This window comes from Monodon monoceros, unplaced genomic scaffold (genome assembly GCF_005190385.1).
Source record: "Monodon monoceros isolate NGI ecotype Baffin Bay Population unplaced genomic scaffold, NGI_Narwhal_1 Super_Scaffold_5, whole genome shotgun sequence".
NCBI classification, from domain to species: domain Eukaryota; kingdom Metazoa; phylum Chordata; class Mammalia; order Artiodactyla; family Monodontidae; genus Monodon; species Monodon monoceros.
In genome coordinates, this window is record NW_021703782.1 from 32,482,525 (window position 1) to 32,503,649 (window position 21,125).

Below are 21,125 nucleotides of genomic sequence, written 5' to 3' on the forward strand. Positions count from 1 at the left end.
TAAAGGCCATATGTGACAAACCCACAGCCAACATCGTCCTCAATGGTGAACAACTGAAAGCATTTCCACTAAGATCAGGAACAAGACAAGGTTGCCCACTCTCACCACTCTTATTCAACATACTTTTGCAAGTTTTAGACACAGCAATCAGAGAAGAAGAGGAAATAAAAGGAATCCAAATCAAAAAAGAAGAAGTAAAGCTGTCACTGTTTGCAGATGACATGATACGATCCACAGAGAATCCTAAAGATGCTACCAGAAAACTACGAGAGCTAATCAATGAATTTGGTAAAGTAGCAGGATACAAAATTAATGCCCAGAAATCTCTTGCATTCCTATACACTAACGATGAAAAATATGAGAGTTAAATTAAAAAACACGCTCCCATTTACCACTGCAACAAAGAGAATAAAATATCTAGGAATAAACCTACCTAAGGAGACAAAAGACCTGTATGCAGAAAATTATAAGACACTGATGAAAGAAATTAAAGATGATACAAATAGATGGAGAGATACACCATGTTCTTGGATTGGAAGAATCAACATTGTGAAAGTGACTCTACTACCCAAAGCAATCTACACATTCAATGCAATCCCTATCAAACTACCACTGGCATTTTTCACAGAACTAGAACAAAAAATTTCACTATTTGTATGGAAACACAAAAGACCCCGAATAGCTAAAACAATCTTGAGAACGGAAAATGGAGCTGGAGGAATCAGGCTCCCTGCCTTCAGACTATACTACAAAGCTACAGTAATCAAGACAGGATGGTACTGGCACAAAAACAGAAATACAGATCAATGGAACAGGATAGAAAGCCCAGAGATAAACCCACGCACATATCGTCACCTTATCTTTGATAAAGGAGGCAAGAATGTACAGTGGAGAAAGGACAGCCTCTTCAATAAGTGCTGCTGGGAAAACTGGACAGGTACAAGTACGAGTATGAGAATAGATCACTCCCGAACTCCATACACAAAAATAAGCTCAAAATGGACTAAAGACCTAAATGTAAGGCCAGAAACTATCAAACTCTTAGAGGAAAACATAGGCAGGATACTCTATGATATAAATCACAGCAAGATCCTTTTTGACCCACCTCCTAGAGAAATGGAAATAAAAACAAAAATAAAGAAATGGGACCTAATGAAACTTCAAAGCTTTTGCACAGGAAAGGATACCATAAACAAGACCAAAAGACAACCCTCAGAATGGGAGAAGAGATTTGCAAATGAAGCAACTGACAAAGGATTAATTTCCAAAATTTACAAGCAGCTCATGCAGCTCAATAAAAAGGGGATGGAAAAGGGTATTCCACGCAAATGGAAATCAAAAGAAAGCTTTAGTAGTAATATTCATATCAGACAGAATAGACTTTAATTAAAGACTGTTACAAGAGACAAGAAGGACACTACATAATTATCAAGGAATCAATCCAAGAAGAAAATATAACAATTGTAAATATTTATGCACCCAACATAGGAGCACCTCAATATATAAGACCAATGCTAACAGCCATAAAGGAGAAACTGAGAGTAACACAATAATAGGGGAAACTTTGAAACCCTAATTTTATCAATGGTTAGATCATCCAGGATGAAAATCAATAAAAACAGTATGCCTTAAATAATATGTTAGATCAGTTGGACTTCATTGATATCTATAGAGCATTCCATCCTAAAGCAGAAGAATACACAATCTTATCAAGTGTACATGGAACATTCTCCAGGATAGATCACATGTGGTGCCATAAAGTAAGCCTCAGTAAATCTGAAGAAACTTGAAATTATATCAAGCATCTTTTCCAGACAACACTATGAGATTACAATCAACCACAAGAAAGAAAAACTGTAAAAAACACAAACTTGTGGAAGCTAAACAACAGATGCCTAACAACCAAGGAATCACTGAAGAAATCCAAGAGGAAATTTAAAAATACCTAGAGACAAATGCAAATGAAAACATGATGATCCAAACCCTGTGGGATGCAGCAAAAGCAGTTCCAAGAGGGAAGTTTATAGCAATACAATCCTACCTCAAGAAATAGGAAAAATCTAAAAGAAACAACCTAACCTAACTAAAGAAACTAGACAAAGAAGAACAAACAAAAGACAAAGTTAGTAGAAGGAAAAAAATCATAAAGGTCAGAGCAGAAATAAATGAAATAGAGAAAAAAACAGAGCAGTCACAAGTACTGAAATTGAAACTGTGATTTAAACAGTCCCAACAAACAAAAGTCCAGGACCAGATGGCTTCACAGGCGAATTCTATCAAACATTTAGAGAAGAGTTAACACCTATCCTTCTGAAACTATTGTAAAAAATTGCAGATGAAGGAATACTCCCAAACTCTTTCTATGAGGCCACCATCACCCTGTTACCAAAACCTGACAAAGATACCACAAAAAAAAATTACAGGCCAATATCACTGATGAACATAGATGCAAAAATCCTCAACTAGCAAATACTAGCAAACCGAATCCAAAAATACATTAAAAGGATCACATATGACTATCAAGTGGGATTTATCCCAATGATGTAAGGATTTTTCAATATCCACAAATCAATCAGTGTGATACACCATATTAACAAATTAAAGAATAAAAACCATGTCATCACCTCAGTAGATGCAGAAAAATCTTTTGACAAAATTCAACACCCACTTATGATGCAAAGTCTCCAGAAAGTAGGTATAGAGGTAACATACCTCGACATAATAAAGACCATATATGAAAAACCTACAGCTAACAATATACTCAATGGTAAAAAGCTGGAAACCTTTCCTCCAAGATCAGGAACAAGAAAAGGTTGTCCACTCTCACCACTTTCATTCAACATAGTTTTGGAAGTCCCAGCCATGGCAATCAGAGAAAAAAAGGAAATAGAAGGAATCCAAACTGGAAAAGAAGAAGTAAAACTGTCACCGTTTGCAGATAACATGACACTATACATAGAAAATCCTAAAGATGCTACCAGAAAACTACTAGAACTCATCAATGAATCTGGTAAAGTTGTAGGATACAAAATTAATACACAGAAATCCATTGCATTTCTGTACACAAACAATGAAAAATCAGAAAGAGAAATTAAAGAAACAATCCCATTTACCATTGCATCAAAAAGAATAAAATACTTAGGGATAAACCTACCTACAGAGGCAAAAGACCTGTACCCTGAAAACTATAAGATGCTGATGAAAGAAATCGAAGATGACACAAACAGATTGAAAGATATACCATGTTCCTGGATTGGAAGAATCAATATTGTCAAAATGACTATACTACCTAAGGCAACCTACAGATTCAATGCAACCGCTATCAAATTATCAATGACATTTTTCACAGAAGTAGAAAAAAAATTTTTAATTTGTATGGAAACACAAAAGACCCCGAATAGCCAAAGCAATCCTGAGTTGGGGTGGGGGTGGGGGAACAGAGCTGGAGGAATCAGGCTCCCTGACTTCAGACTATACTACAAAGCTACAGTAATCAAAACAGTATGGTACTGGCACAAAAATAGAAATATAGATCAATGGAACAGGATAGAAAGCCCAGAGATAAACCCACGCATATATGGTCAATTAATCTACAAAAAAGGAGGCAAGAAAATACAATGGAGAAAAGATAGTCTCCTCAATAAGTGGTTCTGGGAAAACTGGACAGCTACATGTAAAAGAATGAAATTAGAACATTCTCTAACCCCATATACAAAAATAAACTCAAAATGTATTAAAGACCTAAATGTAAGGCCAGATTCTATAAAACTCTTAGAGGAAAACAGAGGCAGAACACTCTTTCACATAAATCGCAACAATATCTTTATGGATTCACCTCCTAGAGTAATGAAAATAAAAACAAAAATTTTTAAAGTGGGACCTAATTAATCTTAAAAGCTTTTGCACAGCAAAGGAAACCATAAACAAAATGAAAATCCAACCCACAGAATGGGAGAAAATATTTGCAAACGAAGTGACCAACAAGGGATTAATCTCCAAAATATACAAACAGCTCATGCAGTTCAATATCGAAAAAACAAACAACCCAATCAAAATGGGTGGAAGATCTAAATAGACATTTCTCTGAAGAAAACATATGGATGGCCAAGAGGCATGTGAAAAGATGCTCAGCATTGCTAATTATTAAAGAAATGCAAATCAGAACTACTGATACAATGACGTATCACCTCACACTGGTCATAATTGGCCATCAACAAAAAATCTACAAACAATAAATGCTGGAGAGGGCGTGAAGAAAAGGGAACCCTCCTACACTGTTGGTGGGAATGTAAATGGGTACAACCACTATGGAGAACAGTATGGAGTTTCCTTACAAAACTAAAAACAGAACTACCATATGATCCAGCAATCCCACTCCTGGTCATATATCCAGAGAAAACCATAATCTGAAAAGCTACATGCACCCCAATGTTTATTGAAGCACTATATATAACAGCCAGGACATGGAAGCAACCTAAATGTCTATCAACAGATGAATGGATTAAGATAAGAAGATGTGGTACATATATACAATGCAATGTTACTCAGCCATAAAAAAAATAATGAAATAATGCCATTTTCAGCAAGACGGATGGACTTAGAGATTATCATACTAAGTACTAAGTCAGACAGAGAAAGAAAAATACCATATGATATCACTTACATGTGGTATCTTAAAAAATGATACAAATAAACTAATTTACAAAACAAAAACAGACTCACAGACTTCAAAAACAAATTTATGGTTACCAAAGGGGAAAGACGGTGGGTGGGGGGCAATAAATTAGGAGTTTGAGATTAACAGATACACACTACTATATATAAAATAGATAATCAACAAGGACCTACTGTATAGCACTGGGAACTCTACTCAGTACTCTAATAACCTATATGGGGAAAGAATCTGAAAAAGAACAGATATATATATATGTATAACTGATTAACTTTGCTGTACACCTGAAACACATTGTAAATCAACTATACTCCAATATAAAATAAACAAAAAATAATAAATAAACGTGATACAAGAAAGAAAACTTTATTCTAAAAAAATAGAATGTTATGTCTAGGCCACATGTTGGACATACATTTAACTTTTTAAGAAACTGTTGAATTTTTTTCCAAAGAGGTCGTGTCATTTTATATTTCCATTAGCAGTGTATAAGAGTTCCAGTTCTTCCATATCCCTGACAACACTTGATATAGTTAGTCCTTTTTTCTTTTTAACATATTTATTGGAGTATAATTGCTTTACAATGGTGTGTTAGTTCCTGCTTTATAACAAAGTGAATCAGCTATACATATACATATATCCCCGTATCTCCTCCCTCTTGTGTCTCCCTCCCACCCTCCCTATCCCATCCCTCTATGTGGTCACAAAGTTAGTCCTTTTAATTTTAGTCATTCTAATAGTTTATAGTGGTATCTCATTGTGGTTTCATTTTTCATTTTCCTAATGACTCATTTTGTTGAGGATACTGCCATTCATATATGTTCTTTGGTTTAGCATGCATTCAAATCTTTCACCCTTTTTTTTTTTTTTTACTAGGTTGCTTGTTTCCTTATTATTGAGTTTTGAGAGTTCTTTATATATCCTGGGTATTACTTTATCACATATACACTTTGGGAATATTTTATCCCAGTCTGTGGTTTTTTTGTTTTCTTAACAGTATCTTTTGAAGAGCAGACATTTTAAATTTTGATGAAGCACATTTTATTGATTTTTTTTTTTTTTTTTTGGTACGCGGGCCTCTCACTGTTGTGGCCTCTCCCATTGCAGAGCACAGGCTCCGGATGCACAGGCTCAGCGGCCATGGCTCACAGGCCTAGCCGCTCCGCAGCATGTGGGGTCTTCCCGGACCGGGGCACGAACCCATTTCCCCTGCATCGGCAGGCGGACTCTCAACCACTGCGCCACCAGGGAAGCCCTATTTTATTCATTTTTTTTTCTTTTATGGATCGTACTGCAGTATTGTATCAAAGGGATCTTCATCTAACCCAAGGACATAAAGATTTGCTTGTATGTTTTCTTCTAGATATTTTATACTTTGAGGTCTAACTTAAACTCAGCTCTAAGGTCCATTTTTCCTGTCTTTCCCTTCCTTTTTTGTGGCGACTCCAATTACAAGTATAGTAGACACTGATGCTCTTTTCATTTATTTAAATACTTTTTCTCTTTGTGTCTCATTTTGGACAGTTTGTATTGTTATATCTTTAAATTCACTGATTTTTGCTTCTGCAAAGTCAGACATGTAGTTAATTCAACCGTGTGTATGTTTGTGTGTGTGTGTATAATCTCATACAATGTACTTTTCATCTCCAGAAATTTGATTTTTTTTAAAAAAATTATCTTCCATGTCTCTACTTAATCCTTTGAGCAAACAGAATACCTTTAATGTCCTTGACTGCTATTTATAACATCTGTGCCAGTTCTGGGTTTGTTTTGATTCTTCTTGTTATGTGTCATATTTTTCTGCTACTTTGTATACATGGTAATTTTTTAGTGGTAATTTTTAATTGAATGCTAAACATTGTGAATTTTACTTTATTTGGTGCTGGATACTTTTCTACTACGAATATTCTTTTGCTTTCTTCTGAGATGTGCCAAGGTTTCTTACAAATAGTTTGAGCCTTGGGTCTTGCTTTTTAGATTTTTTAGGAGAGAGTGGAGCAGAATTTGTCACAGGGCTAATAATTCCCCACCTCTGAGGCAATAATCTTCTGTGTATTTTACCGAAAGCCCCATGAGTTACAAGTTTTTCAGTCTTGCTTATGGGAACAGGCACTATTCCCTGCCCTGTGCGAGTGCCAGACACTATTTCTTCTAATCTCTTTGGTGGTTCTTTCCCCGTTATGAAGTAACTTCCTCATGCACATGTGTTGATCATTACTCTGCTGCATCCTTTAGGGAGAGCTACAGATCTGATTTCTCTCTTTGTCCCCACTCTCTCCTTTCTGTTATTCTGGTTTGTGTTATTAACAAAGAAACTGACACTCACAAATTTCTCAAGTACCACACTCAAGCTCACAAAGTCAGGAAGTGATAGGGCTAATATTTGGAGTCAGATCTTCCTTAGTACAGGGCAGAACCCAGGCCTAGCAGCAGGGGTTGGGGAGAATAACTGGTTTCATTTTCATGGTCACCTGAGTAACTGATAATGAGAAGCACGAGTAGAGGGCAGTCAGCTCTCAAATAGCAGAAGAAGGCCTCAAATGTTGGCTTTTGATGGTGGACAGGAGGTAATTCTTTTTCAAAAGATATACGGTAAAGGTAAAATTGGGAAATTCATTTTGCTAGAAGCTCAGCTGCAAATAAAGGAAAACCTTAGTCAAGCAAAGAGGCAGAGATCAAAGGAAGCTCAGTCCACTTATGTAGAAAGGAATGCCTGAGAGAAGAGAGGATGGACCTTCCTCTTGTCCTTGGAGCAGATGATGGCACTATTTATGGAATTCTCCCCTGGAAGAACACAGACTCTTTCCTTCAAGCTAGAATTGGCATGTTTGCAAGAGGATTTATCCAACGTTAGAGATTTACTTCGCAGGGAGGAGTAGGGGCAGACCATGAGGATTCCAGTGAACGGGGCAGTTTGCACCCAATTTAAATTTGATCTAGATATTACAGGCCAAACTTTTGGAAACTTAATCCTCTGGCAGGACCTGTGGGCTGGAGGCCAGAGATCTGATAGCCATGCTGGTTAGAGAAGCCAAAAACCAACACAGTTGAAAAGAGGACTGACTTTTAAAGTTGTCAGGCCAGAGCAATGGACCATGCCAAGTGGCCTCTGGGATGGGCAACAACTGGTCAGGGACAGAACTGCAAGGCTGAATATCAGAATAATTGGATGCTTGGAGCCAACAAAGAGGCATGAAAAAGTAGAAGGGAGAGAAGTCATGCAGCCAGGGAACACAGGATGTCCCCAAAATGAGACCCCAGTGCTGCCAGGAAGAAGTTAGGGGGTGGTCAGATGATGAAGGCAGAAAGCTTAGGATAAAGGTTGATGGATATATTTTTATTGAGAGAAACCATAAAGCAGAACACTCTGAGAAACCCCCTTTGCCCCACAATGAAGGATTTAGCATTATTCCAAATATGAAAAAAAAAAAAACCAAAGTTAACATTGGTTATTCTTGTGCAGTAGGATTATGGGTAATTTTTATTTTGTTCTTTGTAACTTTCTTTTTTAAGCTTTCTTCCATGGGTTTGGATTCTTTTCATAATAATTATGATGAAAACCAGCAGCCTGGAAGCCACAGGAGGGAAAAACAGGGTTGGAGCTCCTTCCAAGCCTCATTATCAGAGAACTGTCATTATTTGACCCACCTAGTGCTTCCCTGGAAGACTCTACTTGCAGTGCTGTCTTGATTTGACGTGACTTAGGGCTTGCCCTGACCGAGAAAAGCTTTTTCCCCAGGGACACTTGTACAACACATTTAGAGTCAACTGTTTAAAGCCTGCCTGAAGCAGTGAATAACAGTTGTGGCGAACAACAGGCTTATTAAAAATCTGAAAAGAAAAAAAAAAAGAAAATCTGGGGAATGAGATGCCCATTGGGCCTTTGAAAACTCTGATATATTGCTAGGAATCTAGAAAGCCATGAGCATACAACATACATACAGCTGTGAACATGTCCTAGAGAGATGTGAGAAGGCTCTAAGCTCTCACCTGAGGCTCTTGGCAAGCAAGAAGTGAAACTTAAGGCAGAGTTGTCAATTGCCTGGCAGTTGTGTTAAAGACACACATTCTCACACACACACATACACACACACACACACACACACACACACAATGCCCATTAGCAAAAACTGGGAGACTTATTGGTTCCCAACATTTACAGAAATATCTGTCCAATCATTAGCTGAGAACTAACCTGAGCAAGCAGAGACTTCAGTAGCTGACAAAGAATACAGACTTGACATAATTAGTTCAGAAGAGTCACTAAATAAACAAACAGCAATAACAACAGACCATGAAGAGGGGGAAATTCTGAATTCTGAAACTTCTACAATATATTATTGAAAATGTACATTTTTCAACAAAAAAATTATGAGACAAAGAGAGAAGAAAATATGGCCCATAAACAAGGGGATAAAAGGAACAAATAAAAACTAATCCTGAGGGAAGACAGATGTGGGACTTAATAGACAAAGGCTTTAAATCAGCTATTTCAAATATGTCTGAATGTCTAAAGAACTAAAGTATGAGATTAATGTCTTTCCAAATAAACATCAATAGAGATAGAAATTATAAAATGAACCAACATCAATAGAGATAGACATTATAAAATGAACCAAACAGAAATTTTGGATTTGAAAAATACAACTAAAATGAAAAAAATCACTAGACAGCCTCAACAGCAGATCTGAACTAGCAGAAAGAATGTGCAAACTTGAAAATAGGTTGCTTGAGATTATCCGGTCTGGGGAAGAGAAATAAAAAGAATAAAGAAATTTGAACAAATCCTAAGAGGTCTGTAAGACACCATCAAGTGTACTAACATAATCATAATGGGATTCCCAGAAGGAAAGGAGAGAGAAAAAGAGGCAGAAAGAATATTTGAAGAAATGGCTGAAAACATCGCAACTTTGATGAAAAACAGTACACACCCAAAAAGCTCCACCAACTCCAAGTAGGATAAACTCAAAGAGATCCACAATTAGACATATAATCAAACACCTGAAGACAAACACAAAGAGACAATCTTGAAAGCAGCATCAAGTAAGAGATCCTTAGAAAGGCTAACACTTGATTTCTCATTAGAAAACGTGGAGGCCAGAATGAACTGGGATGACATATTTCAAGTAGTAAAAGAAAAAGATTATCAACCAAGAATTCTATATCCGGCAAAACTACCCTTCAAAAATGAAGAAGGGATTAAGATATTCCCAGATAAACAGAAAATCTGTCACCAAGAAACCTGCCCTACAAGAAATATTAAAAAGTCCTTCAAACTGAAATGAAAAAACACTAGATGGTAACTCCAACGCACATGAAGAAACTGATAGAGCTAAATCAATAGGTAAATATTAAATATAAATGTGAATAGTTTTTGTAACTCTTTATCTCCTCTATTATTTAAACAGGCAACTGCATAAAGTGATAATCGTAAATCTATGTTGATGGCTGTACAATGTACAAGGATGTAATGTGTATCACAGTAACAACATGAAGGTTGGCACAGAGGCACAAAGCTGTATAGGAGCAAAGTATATCGTTGAAATACAGCTGGTATTAATATGAACCAGATTGCTATAAACTAACATGTTAATTGTAATCCCCTGGGCAACCACTAAGAAAATGACTCAAGTCACATAGGAAAATAAATGACAGGGAAATTAAAATGATACACCAGAAAATAAATATTTAGTACAAAAGATGGCAGTAATGGAAGAAGAGAGAAATGAAAGACATAAGACGTATAGAATACAAATAGAAAAATGGCAGATGCAAGTATTATCAGTAACTATATTAAGTGTTAGTGGACTAAACACTCCAGTTAAAAGATATTGACAGAATCACACAACTATATGCCAGTTATAGTATACCACAATTAGAGATCAATAACTGAAGGAAATATGAAAAATTCACAGATGTGTGGAAATTAAACACGCTTTTAAACAAACAGTGGATCAAAGAAGAAGTCACAAGGGAAATTAGAAAATACATTGGGATGAATGAAAACAAAAACACAACATATCAAAACTTATGCAATGCAATAAAAGCAGTGATCAAAGAGAAATTTATAGTTGTAAATGCCTATGTTAAAAAGAAGAGGTCTCAAATAAATAACCTAAACTTCCACCTTCATAACTAGAAAAAATAGAGCAAACTAAACCCAAAGCAGGCGGAATTGAAGACAGAATAAATATTAGAGCAGAAATAAATTAGAGAATAGATAATTGATAGAGAAAATTAATAAAACCAAAAGTTGGTTCTTTGAAAAGATAAACAAAACTGACAATTTTTTAGCTAGACTGACAAGAAAAAAAAAGATACTCAAATTACTAAAATCAGAAATGAAAGATACTATTTCTGACCTTACAAACATAAAAAGGATTATAAGGGAATAATATTAACTGTTATATGCCAACAGATTAGATAATGTAGATGAAATGGATAAATTTCAGGAAAGACACAAACTACCAAAACTGAATCAAGAAGAAATGGGGTATCTGAATAGGCTTATAACAAATAAAGAGATTGAACTGGTAATTAAAAACTTCCCACAAAGAAAAGCCCAGGCTCCGATGGCCTCACTGGTTCATTCTACCAAACATCTAAAGAAGAGTTAAGGAACTCCTGTAAAAAATATACGAGGAAGGGACACTTCGCAAATCATTACCATGATACCTAAACAAATAAAGAAATCACAAGAAAACTATAGACCAATATCACTTATGAATATAGATGCAAAGATCCTCAATAAAATGTAAGCAACCAGACTCCAACAACATATAAAAAGGGTAATACACTATGACCGAGTGGGATTTATTCCAGGAATGCAATGTTGATTTAATATATGAAAAGCAATCAGTGTAACATACCATATTAATAAAATAAAGAAAAAATTATAATCATTTCAATAAATATGGAGAAAGTACAGGCATGCCTCATTTTATTATGCTTCACTTTATTGCACTTTACAGAGAGAGTTTTTTTTTTTTTTTTTTTTTTTTTTTTTACAAGCTTAGGGTTTGTGGCAACCCTGTGTTGAGCAAGTCTATCGGCACCACTTTTCCAACAGCATTTGCTCACTTCATGTCTCTGTGGCACATTTTGGCAATTCTTACAGTATTTCAAACTTTTTCATCATTATGATATTGGTTATGGTGATCTGTGACCAGTGATCTTTGATGTTACTATCGTATTAATAATTGCTTTGGGGTGTCACAGACCACAACCATTTAAGACGGCGAACTTAGATAAATGTGTGCGTTCTGACTGCTCCACTGACCAGCTGTTTCCCATCTCTCTCCCTCTCCTTGGGCCTCCCTATTCCTTGAGACACAACAATATTGAAATTAGGCCAATTAACAACCCTATAATTGGCCTCTAATTATTCAAGTGGAAGGAAGAGTCACATGTCTCTCACTTTAAATCAAAAGCTAGAAATGATTAAGCTTAAGGAGGAAGGCATGTCTAGAGCTGAGAGAGGCCCCAAGCTAGGCCTCTATGCGTCAAATGGCCAGGTTGTGAATACAAAGGAAAAGTTCTTGAAGAAAATTAAAAGGGCTACTCCAGTGAACACACAAATGAAAAGAAAGCTTAACAGCCTTATTGCTGATGTGGAGAAAGTTTTGGCAGCCTGGATAGAAGATCTAACCAGCCACAACATTCTCTTAAGCCAAAACCTAATCCAGAGCAAGGCCCTAACTCATTTCAATTCTATGAAGGCTGAGAGAGGTGAAGAAGCTGCAGAAGAAAAGTTTGAACCTGCAGAGAGGTTGGTTGATGAGGTCTGAGGAAAAAAGCCATCTCCATAACAGAATACTGCAAGGTGAAGTAGAAAGTGCTGATGTAGAAGCTGCAGTAAGTTGTCCAGAAGATCCTAGCTGAGAAAATATATGAAAGTGGCTAAATAATAGCTTTCCAATGTAGACAAAACAGCCTTCTATTGGAAGAAGACGCCATCTAGGACGTTCATAGCTAGAGAAGAAGTCAGTCTGACTTTAAACCTTCAAAGGACAGGCTGACTCTCCTGTTAGGGGCTAATGCAGCTGGTGACTTTAAGTTGAAGCCAGTACCCATTTACCATTCCAAAAATCTTAGGGCCCTTAATAATTATGCTTAATCTACTCTGCTTGTGCTCTATCAATGAAACAACAAAGCCTGGATGACAGCACACTTGCTTACAACATGGTTTACTGAATATCTTCAGCCCACTGTTGAGATCTCTTGCTCAGAAAAAAAAGACTCCTTTCAAAATTTTACTGCTTATTGACAATGCACCTGGTCACCCAAGAATTCTGATGGAGATGTACAGTGAGATCAATGTTGTTTTCATGCCTGCTAACAAAACATCCATTCTGCAGCCAGTGGATCAAGAAGTAATTTTGATTTTCAAGTCTTATTTAAGAAATACATTTCATAAGGCTATACCTGCCATAGATAGTGTGATTCCTCTGATGGATCTGGGCAAAGTAAATTGAAAACCCCCTGAAAAAGATTCACCATTATAGATGCCATCAGGAACATTCGTGATTTGTAGAAAGAGGTCAAAATATCAACATTAACAGAAGTTTGGAAGAAGCTGATTCCAACCCTCATGGATGACTTTGAGGGGTTCAAGACTTAAGTGAAGGAAGTAACTGCAGATGTGGCGGAAGTAGCAAGAGAACTGGAAGTGGAGCCTGAAGACGTGCCTGAATTGCTTCAATCTCATGATAAAACTTTAATGGATGAGGAGGTGCTTCTAATGAACGAGCAAAGAAAGTGGTTTCTTGAGATGGAATTTACTCCTGGTGAAGAAGCTATGAGGACTGTTGAAATGACAACAAAGTAGTTAGAATATTACATAAACTTAGTTGATAAAGTAACAGGAGAGTTTAAGATTCACTCCAGTTTTGAAAGAAGTGGGTAAAATGCTATCAAACAGCATTACATGCTACAGAGAGATTGTTTGTGAAGAGTCAATTGATGTGCAAACTTCACTGTTGTCTTATTTTAAGAAATTGCCACAGACACCCCAACCTTCTGCAACCACCATCCTGATCAGTCAGCAGCCATCAACATCGGGGCAAGACCCTCCACCAGCAAAAAGATTACAACTAGCTGAAGGCTCAGAGGATGGTTAGCATTTTTAGCAATAAAGTATTTTTTAATTAAGGTAGGTACATTTTTTAGACATAATGCTATCACATTCAATAGACTACACTATAGTGTAAACATAACTTTTATATGCTCTGGGAAACCCCAATATTCATGACTCACTTTATTGCAATATTCACTTTATTGTGGTTGTCTGGAACTGAACCTGCAATATCTCTGAGGTGTGCCTGTATTTGACAAAATCCAACATCTTTTCATGATAGAAACACCCAACAAACTAGGAAAATATAGAAACTTCTTCAGCTTTGTCAAGAGCATCTTGTCAAGAAAAACCTACGGTTGTCATCATGCTTAATGGGCAAAAACTGAAAACTTTCCCCCAAAGATCAGGAAAATGTCTTCTCTTACCATTCCTTTTCAACATTGCATTGGAGGTTTTATCCTGGGCAATTAAACACGGAAATAAAATAATAAGCATACAAATTGGAAAGTAAGAATTAAAACTATCTCTATTCTCAGATGACATGATCTTGTAAAATCTACAGATTACACAAATGATTAGAGCTTACAAATGAGTTCAACAAGGTTGCAGGATACAAAATCAATATACAAAAATCAATTGTATTTCTATAATCTAGCAATGAACAATCAAAAAATGAAATTAAGAAAACAATTCTATTTACAATAGCATCACAAACAATAAAATACTCAGTGATTAATTTAACAAAATAAGTGCAAGACTTGTACACCGTAACAACAAAATATCATTGAAAGAAATTAAAGAAGACCTAAATATATGGAAATACGTCCCATATTCATGGATTAGAAGATTCAGTAATATTAAGATGGCAATACTCACCCAACTGATTTCCAGATTGGAGGCAATCCTTATCGAAATCCCAGCTGTCTGTTTTGCAGAAATTGGCAAGTTGGTCCTAAAATTTCATACGAAAATGCAAGGCACCCAGAATAGCCAAAACAATCTCAAAAAAGAAGAACAAAGTTGGAGGACTCACACTTCTGGATTTCAAAAATTAATACATAGCTACACTACTCAAGGCAGTATGGAACTGGCATAAGGATAGATAGGTTGATTCGTGAAATACAATTGAGACTCCAGAGATAAACCCATACGTTTATGGACAATTGATTTTTGACAAGGGTACCAAGACAATTAAAAGGGGAAAGAACAGCCTTTATACCAAAAGGACAACTGGATAGCCACACAGAAAGTAATGAAGTTGTACCTATTCCTCACACCAAATTTAAAAATTAACTCAAAATGGATCAAAGGTCTAAATATAAGAGCTCTTAAAAGAAAACATAGGAATAAAATTCAGTAATCTTAAATTAGGCAATGGTTTTAAAATATGACAATGAAAGCACTATCAACAAAATAAAAAATGGAGTTCATCAAAATTAAACACTTTTGTGCTTCAAAGTACCCCATAAAGAAAGTGAAAAAGACAACCGAGAGAATGGGAGAAAATATTTTTAAATCATACATCTGTTAAGAGTCTAGTATCTAAAATAAATGTTACAATTCAGTAAAAACGAAAATAACCCAGTTTTAAAATGAGTAACAGATATGAATAGATATTTCTCCAAAGAAGATATACAAATGTCCACTAAGCACATGAAAAGATGCTTCACATCATTAGTCTTTAGGGAAATGCAAATCAAAAGCTCAATGAAATACCACTTCATACGTGCTAGGATGGCTTAAAAAGAAAGATGGTGAGGATATGGAGAAATTGAAACTCTCATGCATTGCTGAAGTACAGCTGCTCTGAAAAATAGTTTGGCAGTTCCTTAAAAAGTTAAACACAGAATTACCATATAACCCAGCAATTCCACTCCTAGGTATATACCCAAGAAAATTGAAAACATATGTTCACATGAAAATAGTTGAACTTGAATGTTTGTGACATTATCCAAAATAGCACAAAGAGTGGAAACTACCCAAATGTTCATCAACTAATGAATGGATAAATAAAATGTGGTATAGCCATGGAATGTGATATCATTCAGCCATGGGGAAAATGAGGTACTGATGAGACAGGCTGGGACCTGGGACCCTTTGCTGCAAGCGTTTGCACCTGGACAAATGTCTCCTTGAGCAACAGAAACTATACAAACTATACAAAGAAACTATAAGGGACTGAAAATAAATGCTGGCACGCACAGTTGGGGTGAATTATGAACAAGATACAAAAAGACCAAAAACCCAACTGCCACTTCTGAGGTGTCAGGAGCAGAAGCAGGGTACTGCGCATGCCCCCTGCACACACCACCACCAAAGGGTGGGCAAACCACCCCCCGGGCCTGACCCTTGGACCCGCCCTTACCCTCACCCCATATAAGGGACCAGCTCGCCTCCACTCAGGGAGTGAGCAAGGGAACCTGTTACTTGTTTTTGTTCTCTCCTGCTGCAGCAGGAGTCCCAGTAAGGCCTTGCCTGAATTTAAAGAGGCCAAGAACCCGGGTCAGTTACACTGATGCATGCTACAACATGAATGAATCCTGAGAACATTATGCCAGGTGAAAGAAAAACCAGACACAAAGGGCCACAATGTTGTATGACTCCATTTTTGTGAAATGCCCCAAACTGGCAAATTCACAGAGACAGAAAGTAGGTTAGTCATTTCCAGGGACGTGGCGGGGTGGGAGAATGGGTGGAGAGTGACTCCTAATTGGTACAGAGCTTGACTGGGGATAATGAGAATGTTCGGGAATTATATAATGCTAATGGTTGCACAACTCTGAATAGATTAAAACCACTGAATTGTATATTGTAAATGGGTGAATTTAGTGGTAAATGAATTATATCTCAATATTTTAAAAAGTAAGTCAGATCACATCATTCTTCTCAAAATGCTTCAACAAGTTCCTAGCTCAGAGAAAAAGTCAAAGGAATACAAGACTCTGTAGAGCCACTGCTCTGACCACTGCTTCTCTGAGCTCATCTCCCATCACTCTCCCACCTGACAGTCCCCTCCAGTCACACTGCCTCCTTTCTGTTCGTTAAATACGTGATCATGCTCCCACTTCAGGGCCTTTGCATTTGCTTTCCCCTCAGCCCTGGATTCAATCCTCCATATACCTGCACAATTAACTTCTGCACCTCTGAGGTCTTTGCTTGAGTGTCCCCCTTTCAGTGAGGGCTACCCTAACTACATGCCCCAGTGTTTCTTCTCCCCATCCCTACCTGTTTCTTCTCTTTTGCATTTATCCCCGTCTAAAATACAACACGCTTCTCTTATTTATTTCTTACTTCGTATTTATCGTCTGTTTCCTCCCACTAGAATTTAAGGTCCGTGACAGCCAGAATTTTTGTCTGCTTGTTCACTACTATGTGCGTCACACTCTACTGGGCAGACAGTAGGTGCTTACTAAGTATCTGTTGGTGACTACAGAATAAATGTATGCCTACAGGGATAAACGGATTTGGAGGACCTGCTCTGAGAATGAAAGCATTTCCAGGTTCAAACAACAGACATAGAAACGACTTTGGGGATAAACTTTTTTGAAGGTTGGATACTGCCTTTTATCAAACACTTACCCAAGCCTAAGAGCTGTCAGATGTTTTCTGACACCTGCTAGTTAATCATCGTGACCACACATGAAAGTGGCAGGCCCCAGGCCCTTTTCTTTCAGCAGCCAAGCGTGTGAGCTTTGCTCAGCTTCTCATCTTTGATGCCCACATTTTGCTTGTACCTCTTCCTCGATTTCACACAGTGACATGAACTGCTGGGGAACTCTCTCTGTCTCTCTGTCTCAGGACGTTTGTGCTTTGAGTCTGTCTAACTCTGCACAGCTCTGCACACTAAAGACACTCTGGATGTGCCTACTGATAGGAGAAGGAGTCCTCCAGCAGGAACTCCACGCCATCTGACCCCGCGGCCTCCTGAGCTCCAGCCTCCTGAGCTCCAGAAAGCATCTTTGCTGTGCTTCCACATGCGCCCTGCAGGAGCACACATGATTAAATGTACAAACGTTTAACAGCAGGCTCAATGCACAGACTTTTGTATTATTGTTTTTAACTTTTGATTCATTCACTCTAGGGATTCAGCCTTTCCTTGATGGAGACCTAAAACATGAGAGAGAGAAGTTTTGGGGGCTTCTAAAAAATCATAGTGCTTTCAGGAATTTGAGTCTTAGCACGAAAAAATCCCATCTGCTGCTGCCATCTCCACTTTCTATTTTGCGGATAAAATAGCTCTTGCTTTGTGTCTGTGTGTAGAGCGTGGCAAAAAGATAGGAAACTCAAAAAATGTCAAAGGACCATTTCTGTCATCTTCAAAATCTCTTTCTCCTCTGGTATCCTGAGATGTCTGTCCTCTTTAGTCGCAAAAATGTTTTCTCGGGCTTCCCTGGTGGCGCAGTGGTTGAGAGTCCGCCTGCCGATGCAGGAAACGCGGGTTCGTGCCCCGGTCCGGGAAGATCCCACATGCCGCGGAGCGGCTGGGCCCGTGAGCCATGGCCGCTGAGCCTGCGCGTCCGGAGCCTGTGCTCCACAACGGGAGAGGCCGCAACAGTGAGAGGCCCGCGTACCGCAAAAAAAAAAAAAAAAAAAAAAAAGTTTTCTCTGCAGCAGCTGATCCTACCTGTGCTAATGATTTCAAGTAGCACCTGTAACCCAAATTAGTATAATCCAGACTCTAGCCCCAACACACCTGTTTTTGGTCTGCCTAAATATCCCACAGGTCCTTCAGGTTCTTTCTATCCAAGACTAACTTGTTATCTTTCCACCAAAACAAATTTTTAAAAATTTTAATTAAAATTAAATTTATTTATTTATTAAATTAAAATTTATAAAATTAATAAGAAATAAGAACCCCTGGTTCTCCTTCTGTTGTCAAGCCTGACTAATAGCATTACTTTCTCCCCCTCGAGGAAACCAGGAAATTCAAAATCAAGCTTGGCTCTCTGCTCTGGCTCCATGCAAATTCTGTCAGTCACTAAATGACTGCTTTGACCTTATTTTAATGCACTTCCTAAATTTTCCTGACCAGGTATCTTTTGAAGAAGGATTACCCTCCTGCTCACACTCAAAAGCCAACAGTGGGGGCTTTCTTCTGCTCACTGCTTGAAAGCTGACTGCCCTCTACTCCCACCTTGCAACACTGATTACTTGGGTGACCGAGAAAATGAAACCAGTTAACCAGTTGTTCTCCCCAGCCCCTGCTGGCTGCCCTGGTGCTGGGCCTGGGTTCTGCCTTGTGCAAAGGAAGATCTGGCTCTGTTACCGAACCAAACTTGGGTCCACTCGCCCAACACACAACTACACCCAAATCTACCGACACTGGGCTGTGGTAAAGGAAAGTACAGTGGTTACTGCAAGGGACCCAAGATGCGGCCAAGCAAGGAGAACAGGCAGCTCATGCTCAAAAGACCCAAACTCTCTGATGGCTTTCAAGGAAGGGTTTTTTAAAGCTCTATGAGGGAGAGGGTCACAGTGTCTATCATCAGCTCCTGCACAGTTCTGTTTGGCTGATGGCGAGGTAACAGGGTGCTATTTCGGGAATCTCAACCATCAACCTTCTGGCTCCAATCAGTCTGGGGTCTAAGCCCTGTGAGGTCAGCATGCAGTTAACTTCTTCCACCTGGTGGGGGTTTTAAGTATCTACAACACAACTCAAGAATAGGTCTCAGGACTTAACTATAGCCCTTGATGAGGAACTAAAGGTCCTTTACTTTGTTTTATGCCTAAACTATTATTATTTTGTCCTGCTGGACTGTTTCCTTTGTTTTTGCATTATCTCATTTCTCTGATTAAATTTGCTCTTGGAACTCAGGGAAGGCCTAACAGGCTAAAGCTTTTCTACAAACAAGATGCCAGGACACAAGGCGTCTGTGCCCAGGAAGGCCCCACAGGGTCCTGCTCGGTTTCAACCCTATCACTTCCAGCCTATGTGAGCTTGGATGTGATATTATATGCCATGCATGCAATAACACAGAAATCAGGCCTGTAAACATAGGTTATCGTAAGAAAGCATGGTAAATGCATAAGGTTGTAGAGATCCATAGGTTATCCCATTTTACTGGGCTGAGCCTCCCTAGATTTCTAAGGAAGGCTGTGCAAATTTTGCAGCTTCCATTTTTACTTTCAGGGAGGACTATACTATGGGAATCCCCACTACTCAGAAGCTGAGTCCCTCTCCTGTTTCACCACCATGCTGCCTCCTTAAAGTGGGCAAATGAGGCCCATGGTTCCCAGGGGTCCAGGCCTAACTCTAAAGCCCGGCTGGGGCTGTCTAAATCAATCCTGAGGTCCCATCCAATTGTCCAATAAAGGATAAGGCCCAGAGGGCTGAGAAATCTGTTGCCTAGTGCACATACATTATTCTCAATGAGAACATTATTTCTTTACAAACACAGATTAATTGTTCTGAATCCTAAGTGTGAACCAGGAATTGGAGCTAAGAGAATCTTACATTTAGAGCCCTAGGCTCAGCTACTGTCCCACTCCTCCTAGGAAGACATCTCTCTCTGCACCCAAGCCCCGCTTTCTAAAAGAGCTTATATTAAGGAGACTGAAGCCGGAATTAACTGGACTATGTACCATGGGCCACTGCTTTGCCAAATGAACAGGAGCGAAGGACGAGACTGCCCCCAAGTGGGAAACCCGCAAAAAACAGCGACGATTCCAATCAGCTTACAGTTCAGTTCAAGAAACTGAACGGGCTCTGCATTTCCAGCTCGCAGGAATTCCCCTCCTAGAAAGCTGCTGGGGAGGAAATTAGGGTGCATATTCTTTTACTATTACCGGGGGGGGGGCTAAGAAAACAGAATAGGCGGACCCGTTGTCTCCCAACCTCCCGACCCTATAAAGCACCTGGTTAAATGCAGACTCCGGATCCTCGCCGCGGAGATTTTGATTTGCTAAGCCAGCAGCACTGGGAACCTGGGGTCTAGGTTTCTAACCAAGTGCTACTGATCATCCGGCAGATTTGGAAATTCTTGGATGGGAAGCAACTTTCTGTTTTCCTTCCCGGGTCTCGAGCAGGAGCCGCGCTCTTGTGGGCCATGGGAACCCAGAAGTTGCTGTCTTCCGCTGAGCTTTCTCGCAGCCCCCAGCCGCCACTCTGGCGTCTCCCCAGCAGCCACTGCGGAACCCCGCCCACCAGCCCCGCGTCGGCCCCGGGTCCGCCCAACCACCGTGGTTTCCATGGCGACCCGGGCTGCGCCGCGTGCAGCTTCCCTAGCGCAGTGTAAGGTTGCAATTCTGCCCTAGAGTCCACCGGCCGACCGGGAAGGGGCTTCTAGTCCAGGACAGTCAAGCTAAGAAGTTACTTTTATTATTAATATTGATTTGAGTATTTCTTGTGCCCATTTCTTATTTAAAATAAGCTGTAAG

At 38.8% G+C, this 21,125-nt stretch overlaps 1 long non-coding RNA gene across 1 annotated transcript in view; it reads right to left on the reverse strand.

Moving 5' to 3' along the window:
• LOC114883763 overlaps window positions 1–20,819 on the reverse strand; it is a 43,114-nt gene extending 22,295 nt beyond the window's left edge. Inside the window, exon 1 of the long non-coding RNA XR_003790670.1 lies at window positions 20,604–20,819. This is a non-coding gene — a long non-coding RNA (uncharacterized LOC114883763). The remainder of the gene's footprint in view (window positions 1–20,603) is intronic.
• Window positions 20,820–21,125: the final 306 nt, after the last annotated feature.